The sequence below is a fragment of the Podarcis vaucheri genome (assembly GCF_965113315.1).
Source record: "Podarcis vaucheri genome assembly, chromosome: 2".
NCBI lineage: Eukaryota > Metazoa > Chordata > Lepidosauria > Squamata > Lacertidae > Podarcis > Podarcis vaucheri.
The window spans coordinates 4,977,848-4,986,841 of record NC_138760.1 but is presented as its reverse complement, the minus strand read 5'-3'; the positions used below and the strand labels follow the sequence as shown (position 1 = coordinate 4,986,841).

The 8,994-nt window shown below is 43.7% G+C and overlaps 1 protein-coding gene across 2 annotated transcripts in view; it reads left to right on the top strand.

The window, feature by feature from the left end:
- The first annotated feature begins 5,426 nt into the window (after positions 1 to 5,426).
- Positions 5,427 to 8,994, top strand: part of ARHGAP9 (Rho GTPase activating protein 9) — a 32,840-nt gene continuing 29,272 nt past the window's right edge. For both annotated transcript variants that reach the window (XM_082208293.1, XM_082208294.1), the window contains exon 1: positions 5,427 to 5,729. The gene's annotated coding sequence lies outside the window, so the exon portion shown is untranslated. The remainder of the gene's footprint in view (positions 5,730 to 8,994) is intronic.

Here is an 8,994-nt window from a genome sequence, read left to right as displayed (position 1 = left end):
GGGGCACGCACGCAGGCAGGCACCCGGAACTACCACCCCCAGCATGCATTGCGCACGGGACGGGAAGTTGTCGCGACAGACGCGAGAGGGAAAGGAAAGGGAAGCCGAGTCGGAAAAGGAGGAGCAGACAGGGAGTTTGTGCGCATGCGTGCGTACGTACGTGCTTATGCACACGAATACGCTGATGTGGTATTTTTTTTTTAGTTGGGATTTTTAAAATTTTTAAAATTTAATTTATTTAACATAATTATTACAAAATATAAGCAAAATATTGCAAGTACATACATGCATATATATTTCAGATAAGCACACATATAAAAAGAAAAAAGAAGAAAAGGAAAAAGGAAAAAAAAAGAAAAGTTGGAAGATTTTTTCCAAATTTATTCTACAAATATCTCAATATGAAAATATTAATAAAATTTCATTGACTGACTTCCATCGCTTACACTGCACTTCCTATATACATTTTAAGCAAGATTGTATCTTATTCCGTATTATTCCCATACAATCTCATTCGATTAGAATATTTGTGCTGATGTGATATCATTATGTGTTTAGATAGATAGATAGATAACATTATCACTAAAAGAAACATTCAAAAAGCTAAATTGCCACATGTCTGATATCAATAGCCAGGGAGTTCCAAAATCTTGGTGCTGCCATACTGCATATGGGTCTGATTATGGAAATAATCCCATACCTATTTACTGCATCTAATTATGCACATTACCTTCTTGATCTGTTGAATTAATGGCAACAGCCACTCTTCCTGCGCACCTTTTGATTCCCAGCAACTAGCTTTCAGAGGCGCACTGTCTCTGACAGCGGAGGTAGAAAATTTAGAACAGCAGAACGTAATGTAAGAACCAACCAAACAGGAAATGAATGTTAGTGAAGCAGTAGCCAAGAAAGCCCAAAAGTCTAGGAAACATGTCTTAGAAGCCTTTCCATTAAAAGTGGTGGTCAATTAAGAGGGAGCCTTAACCTGGCACATGACATAATAGCACAAGTGCCGAGTGAGTTTGTATGTCCAGGTTACTTGTTGTTTAGTCGTTTAGTCGTGTCCGCCTCTTCGTGACCCCATGGACCAGAGCACGCCAGGCACTTCTGTCTTCCACTGCCTCCCGCAGTTTGGTCAAATTCATGCTGGTAGCCTCGAGAACACTATCCAACCATCTTGTCCTCTGTCGTCCCCTTCTCCTTGTGCCCTCCATCTTTCCCAACATCAGGGTCTTTTCCAGGGAGTCTTCTCTTCTCATGAGGTGGCCAAAGTATTGGAGCCTCAGCTTCAGGGTCTGTCCTTCCAGTGAGCACTCAGGGCTGATTTCCTTAAGAATGGATACGTCTGATCTTCTTGCAGTCCATGGGACTCTCAAGAGTCTCCTCCAGCACCATAATTTAAAAGCATCAATTCTTCGGCGATCAGCCTTCTTTATGGTCCAGCTCTCACTTCCATACATCACTAACTGAGAAAACCATAGTTTTTACTATACGGACCTTTGTTGGCAAGGTTATGTCTCTACTTTTTAAGATGCTGTCTAGGTATGTCATTGCTTTTCTCCCAAGAAGCAGGCGTCTTTTAATTTCGTGGCTGCTGTCACCATCTGCAGTGATGATGGAGCCCAAGAAAGTAAAATCTCTCACTGCCTCCATTTCTTCCCAGGTTTTTTAAAAGCCCCTTTTCCAGGTAGCCACCAATTTAGCCACTGGATGAGGAGGGCAGGAGGCACACCCTGAGAAAAGTTTCAGGAAGAACCAAAGGCTACCCAGGACTTTCACCATAAGGTGGAGATATTCTTTCTCCCCATTCCCCCACCTCTTTGTAATATGCACAGAGAGAGAGAGAGAGAGAGAGAGAGAGAGAGAGAGAGAGAAGTAGAGAGAAACTTACAGCATAAACTTCCAGTGAGCATTTGGAAGCTGTGAATGGGACAGAAGCAAGAAAGGATCTCTTGACACCTTAAAGACCAAGACTGCATCCTATACTGATTTACTGAGGGGTGTAAGTAGGACTGCAACACTATGCACACTTACAAGCTCCATTGAATACAGTGGAGCTTACTTCTGAGTAAGCATGCAAACGGCAGCTCTGTAAGACCAACTGAACTGAATGGGGCTTACTTCTGTGTAGGCACATATTTATTTTATGGCATAGGTGTTGTGTAGGAGAATCCACTTCTCCAAATCCACTGAACAGAATTTTCATCTAAGAGCGCAGAGTGTCTCTTGTCGTTGGGCAACTCTTACAGTACTCTCTCTAACTTTTACATTGGAAGTTAGGCTAGATTGAAAATGAGTTCTGTTTTAGGCAGGAAGGACTGTGATGGTTGACTTTTGCAGAGGCTGGAAGACAATAACTCCGCTAGCTTCCTGTTTGATTCTAGATCTCTGGTTTACAGTTGTGGAGATCAAAGCACAGGGTGTTTGCATGAAAGCCACAGGAGGAAATAATAATAGCAAGGTGAAAGAATTGTTTTGGAGGGAAAAATGCATTTTTTGCATCATATTTTATATAAAATGACAAAATCCAGTTTTGCTTGGATTGAGATGGGAGACTTTTTATACAGAAAACAAATTAAACTGACATGTGGAAGGCGGATTTCAAAGGCGGGATTGACGTCCAGGGAGAATTTGTGAAAGGCAGAGCTTTGGCCTTAATCTTAAGCAATCAAAATATCGCACTTTTTTTGGTGTTTTCGTAAAACAGCTCAACAACTTTGGGGTTTGACTAAAAAAAGTTCAACAATTTAGGAGTGTCCTGGTTTTTACTTTTTGAAATGGGATTACAAACATAGTGGATCAGGGAAATGCTGTGGACATAGTGTACCTTGATTTCAGTAAGGCTTTTGACAAAGTCCCCCATGATATTCTCGTGAGGAAGCTGGTAAAATGTGAGTTGAACAAGGTAACTTAGTTGGATTTGTAGCTGGCTGGCTAACCAAACTCAAAGAGTACTCATTAATGGTTCCTCGTCATCCTTGGAAAAAGTGACAAGTGGGGTGCTGCAGGGTTCTGTCCTGGGCCCATTGTTGTTCAACGTCTTTATAAATGACTTGGGTGAAGGAATTGAGGGGATGCTCATCAAATTTGCAGGTGACACCAAACTGGGAGGGGTAGCTAATGCCATAGAAAACAGAATCAGAATTCAGAATGACCTTAATAGATTGGGGAACTGGGCACAAGCTAAACAAAATGAGTTTCAATAGGAACAAATGTAAGGTTCTGCACTTAGGCAGAAAGAATCAGATGCACAAATATAAGATGGGGGACACTTGGCTTACTCACAGTACTTGTGAAAAGGATCTAGGGTTATTGGTGGACCACAAGCTTAATATGAGTCAACAGTGTGATGCAGCAGCAAAAAAAGCTAACACTATTCTTGGCTGCATCAACAGAAGTATAGAGTCCAGATCAAGGGAAGTAATAGTAATAGTGTAATAGTAAGTAATAGTGGAGCGGACTCCCTTGCAAGGTTGTGGACTCTTCTTCTTTGGAGGTTATTAAGCAGAGGTTGGATGGCCATCTGTCATTGGTGCTTTAGCTGAGATCCCTGCATTGCAGGGGCTTGGACTAGATGACCCTTGGATCCCTTCCAGCTCTAAGATTCTATGATTCTCTAATAATGAAACCAGCTTCCATTTTAACAAATCAGCAAGGACACTGAGTATCTGAACATTGTTGTTGTTTAGTCGTTTAGTCGTGTCCGACTCTTCGTGACCCCATGGACCAGAGCACGCCAGGCACTTCTGTCCTCCACTGCCTCCCGCAGTTTGATCAAACTCATGCTAGTAGCTTCAAGAACGCCATCCAACCATCTCATTCTCTGTCGTCCCCTTCTCCTTGTGCCCTCCATCTTTCCCAACATCAGGGTCTTTTCCAGGGAGTCTTCTCTTCTCATGAGGTGGCCAAAGTATTGGAGCCTCAGCTTCACGATCTGTCCTTCCAGTGAGCACTCAGGGCTGATTTCCTTCAGAATGGAGAGGTTTGATCTTCTTGCAGTCCATGGGACTCTCAAGAGTCTCCTCCAGCACCATAATTCAAAAGCATCAATTCTTCGGCGATCAGCCTTCTTTATGGTCCAGCTCTCACTTCCATACATCACTACTGGGAAAACCATGGCTTTTACTATACGGACCTTTGTTGGCAAGGTGATGTCTCTGCTTTTTAAGATGTTGTCTAGGTTTGCCATCGCCCTTCTCCCAAGGAGCAGGCGTCTTTTAATTTCGTGACTGCTGTCACCATCTGCACTGATCATGGAGCCCAAGAAAGTAAAATCTCTCACTGCCTCCATTTCTTCCCCATCTATTTGCCAGGAGGTGATGGGTCCAGTGGCCATGATCTTCGTTTTTTTGATGTTGAGCTTCAGACCATATTTTGCGCTCTCCTCTTTCACCCTCATTAAAAGGTTCTTTAATTCCTCTTCACTTTCTGCCATCAAGGTTGTGTCATCTGCATATCTGAGGTTGTTGATATTTCTTCCGGCAATCTTAATTCCGGCTTGGGATTCATCCAGCCCAGCCTTTCGCATTATGAATTCTGCATATAAGTTAAATAAGCAGGGAGACAATATACAGCCTTGCCGTACTCCTTTCCCAATTTGGAACCAATCAGTTGTTCCATATCCAGTTCTAACTGTAGCTTCTTGTCCCACATAGAGATTTCGCAGGAGACAGATGAGGTGATCAGGCACTCCCATTTCCCATCTGAACATAGGCAGAGTGTATTTTCTATTACTGTATACAGGGACTCATCTTTCAAATAAATCAATTTATGGAATGAATTTCTCTGAGCTCTCACCTTTGGTCTCTCACTCACCTCATTCTATTTATTTTTTAATGTTCTTCACAGAGCAACGAGAAATAACAATAGAATTTGGTATTTACATTGCATCCAGTCCAGATTTCCCAAGAATGGAGTTAGTGGCAGGAGCAAAAGGATGCAGGGGACTAAAGACTGCTGTTGGTGGATTTTTGTAGAGGCTGAATATTCTGTTAATGAAACATGAGGTGTATGATTTACAAGGCCATGCAGAAGGTCTCTAGTTCAGTCCCTGACATCCACAGGTAGGGCCGGGAATGTATGTTCCCTGCCTGAAAGGCTGGAGAGCCACTGCCAGTCAGTGTAGACAATACTGACTCAGTGTAAGGCAGTATCCTGTGTTTCTAGACTGAAGCCTATGATCTGCCTGAACTAAGCCCACTTTCGGTGGGTGTGCTCTCCCATTGAAGGTGTGCCTAGGCTGCAACCGCGCAGTGCGCTCTCAACCACATCTGCTTTCGGAAGCATCCTCCACAGACTTAAGAGGGATGTATTGAAAAGACAGCATGCAACCCTTGTCTTGCTGGTTTCAGCAGGTCTTCTTGCTTCAGTAATAATTTGTTTCATGCACACACAACAAGGCTACAATCTTTATTTTTAAAAAAGTTTTTTAAAACTCCGTGTAGGTTTGATTTATGGGGTTGTGGGTCAGAGAGACAGTGCCTCCTTCCTGCCTTATCGTGGGGCAAGTGAACAAAGCAGCTCGCTGCCGATAGGAAACCATTAACCCCTGCGAAAGCGGATGTGCGATACCTGCGCTTTGTGCTCAGCGCACTGAATTCTTTTAAAGAAGGGAAATGCTTCATCTTTCACACCCCACCGACACGAGGGATAGAAAGGACAGGAGAGCAGATCCAGGAGCGAAAGAGTCACTCTCAGGAACGTCATCTTTCGTTGTGATGTGAAGTCAGGTAAACTTAATTCTTATACACGGTTGATCTGGTGCCATGATTGTGTGCTTCTATTCTTGTGGATTGGTGGGAGAGATTTATGAATTCAGGTTCTGTCTTCATCTCTTGAGAATGCAAAGGGATTTCATGAATTGGATGGGAGAAAGGACCCATGAACTTAAATCTAGGAGGTGGGACTCTGTGATTTCTCCTAGCTCCTATGGAACATTGTGTCACACTTGTCCCCACTTTTATATAAGCAGCAAGACGTTTTAGTGGGGTTAACTTTCTTGGGGTTGATTTTCTTTTATAGGGTTGATTTTCTTGTAGTGAGAGACTTGTGGGGGGTAGGGGGTGCTAGTCTATGGCTTAATGGCAGGCCCATTGCCAGCGTGTCCCTCCCCCATCCCGTATGCTGGAGGCTGGATTGGCAAACTGCCATTTTAAATTTTCCACAGTGCCCCTGATTGTAGCATCTCTTTGCAGGAAATTTAAAATGACAGCTCCCATTTTGCACTGAGAAATATTGGGGGGGGGGATAGTGGCAGTGGCACCATCCACATAACAAAAACTACCAAAGAGAGACCAGCATTTTCAAAAGTAGGAGGTCCATGGCTTGGCTTTTGAAAAACAGGGGCCTGCAGTCCTTGCTACCGGTAATTGGAACCACTTCTGTACTTGGTTACAAAACACTACTGTTTGATCATAGAGCTGGAAGGGACCCTGAGAATCATCTAGTCCAACCCTCTGGAAAGCAGGAATATGCAGGGGTCCAAAGCCACAACCTGGTCCTTGGCATTATCAACGACTTGGATGATGGACTCAAGGGCATCCTGATCAAATTTGCAGATGACACCAAACTGGGAGGGGTGGCTAACACCCCAGAGGACAGGATCACACTTCAAAACGACCTTGACAGATTAGAGAACTGGGCAAAAATAAACAAGATGAATTTTAACAGGGAGAAATGTAAAGTATTGCACTTGGGCAAAAAAAATGAGAGGCACAAATACAAGATGGGGGACACCTGGCTTGAGAGCAGTACATGTGAAAAGGATCTAGGAGTCTTGGTTGACCACAAACTTGACATGAGCCAACAGTGTGACGCGGCAGCTAAAAAAGCCAATGCAATTCTGGGCTGCATCAATAGGAGTATAGCATCTAGATCAAGGGAAGTAATAGTGCCACTGTATTCTGCTCTGGTCAGACCACACCTGGAGTACTGTGTCCAGTTCTGGGCACCACAATTCAAGAAGGACACTGACAAACTGGAACGTGTCCAGAGGAGGGCAACCAAAATGGTCAAAGGCCTGGAAACGATGCCTTATGAGGAACGGCTAAGGGAGCTGGGCATGTTTAGCCTGGAGAAGAGGAGGTTAAGGGGTGATATGATAGCCATGTTCAAATATATAAAAGGATGTCACATAGAGGAGGGAGAAAGGTTGTTTTCTGCTGCTCCGGAGAAGCGGACACGGAGCAATGGATCCAAACTACAAGAAAGAAGATTCCACCTAAACATTAGGAAGAACTTCCTGACAGTAAGAGCTGTTCGACAGTGGAATTTGCTGCCAAGGAGTGTGGTGGAGTCTCCTACTTTGGAGCAGAGGCTTGACAACCATATGTCAGGAGTGCTCTGATGGTGTTTCCTGCTTGGCAGGGGGTTGGACTCGATGGCCCTTGTGGTCTCTTCCAACTCTATGATTCTATGATTCTATGATTCTATGATTATCAGCACCACATTCTCACCAGCTGAGCTATCCAGTTGTTGTGTTCTTTCTCTGCACAGCTTCACACCGACTGGAGTCCTTAAGCCCTTAGTAACTGCGAGGTGAAAACTTTTGTATAGGGTTAAGGCACCCTGCATTAGAATGGGGCGGGGGGGGCGTGGAGTGAGAGGAAATCAACAATTAAAGTAGGAACAGGACTGGCATTAAAAGGCAATTCAGAGAAGCTTTTCAACAGCTAATTAAGAGGCCATTCTTGCCATTCTACCATGGCTGAGTATCCACCATACATTTAAAGCACATTCTCATCCCCAAAGAATCATGGGAACTGCAGCTTACTCTGCACAGAACTGCAATTCCCAGCACCCTTAACAAATTACAGTTCCTATGATTATTTGGCATGGGCTATATTTTAAATGTATAGTGTGTGTAAAGCCTAAATTCAACAGGAAGCAATGAAACAGCAGAACCTGCAAGCAGGAAGCTTTTATTTAAAGACTCATTAGCTTTGAACTATTGCTTTGCCTGTCCGCTCTAGGCAGGCTGGCTCAACAAGCATGTTTTATGTATTTTTTTTAAAATTCCCATAAATTTGGTTGGAAGGCAGCTGGAGGATAAGATACTGGATAAAGTTGTTTGGATGCTCTGTCAAAACTGAGTGAATAAAGGACAGCAATTGCAGCTTAAACCCCTTGCCTGTTTGTATGAGTGATTAAGTTGAGGCACCTACTTTGTGCCTCAACTATCGCTGGAAAGTGGCCCTCAGAGAGTGGCCCAAGGGTGGACATGAACCTTTGCACTACAGAACAACTGCTTGTTGCATATTTTACACACACACACACAAACACACACACACACACACACACACACTCTCTATCTATCTATCTATCTATCATCTATCTATCTATCTATCTATCATCATCTATCTATCTATCTATCTATCTATCTATCTATCTATCTATCTATCTCAGCATCTTAAAAAGCAGAGACATCACCTTGCCAAAAGAGGTCTGTATAGTTAAAGCCATGGTTTTCCCAGTAGTGATGTATGGAAGTGAGAGCTGGACCATAAAGAAGGCTGATCGCCGAAGAATTGATGCTTTTGAATTATGGTGCTGGAGGAGACTCTTGAGAGTCCCATGGACCTCAAGAAGATCAAACCTATCCATTCTTAAGGAAATCAGCCCTGAGTGCTTACTGGAAGGACAGATCGTGAAGCTGAGACTCCAATACTTTGGCCACCTCATGAGAAGAGAAGACTCCCTGGAAAGGACCCTGATGTTGGGAAAGATGGAGGGCACAAAGAGAAGGGGACGACAGAGGACTAGATGGTTGGAGAGTGTTCTCAAAGCTACAAACATGAGCCTGACCAAACTGCGGGAGGTGGTGGAAGACAGGAGTGCCTGGAGTGCTCTGGTCCATGGGGTCACGAAGAGGCGGACATGACTAAACGACTAAACAACAACAACATCTATCAATCACTGCCCCACCTGCTCACGTGCATCCCACTTGCACGTGACCACATTTATGTGGGTCACTGTGGAATAAATAAATAAATAGAT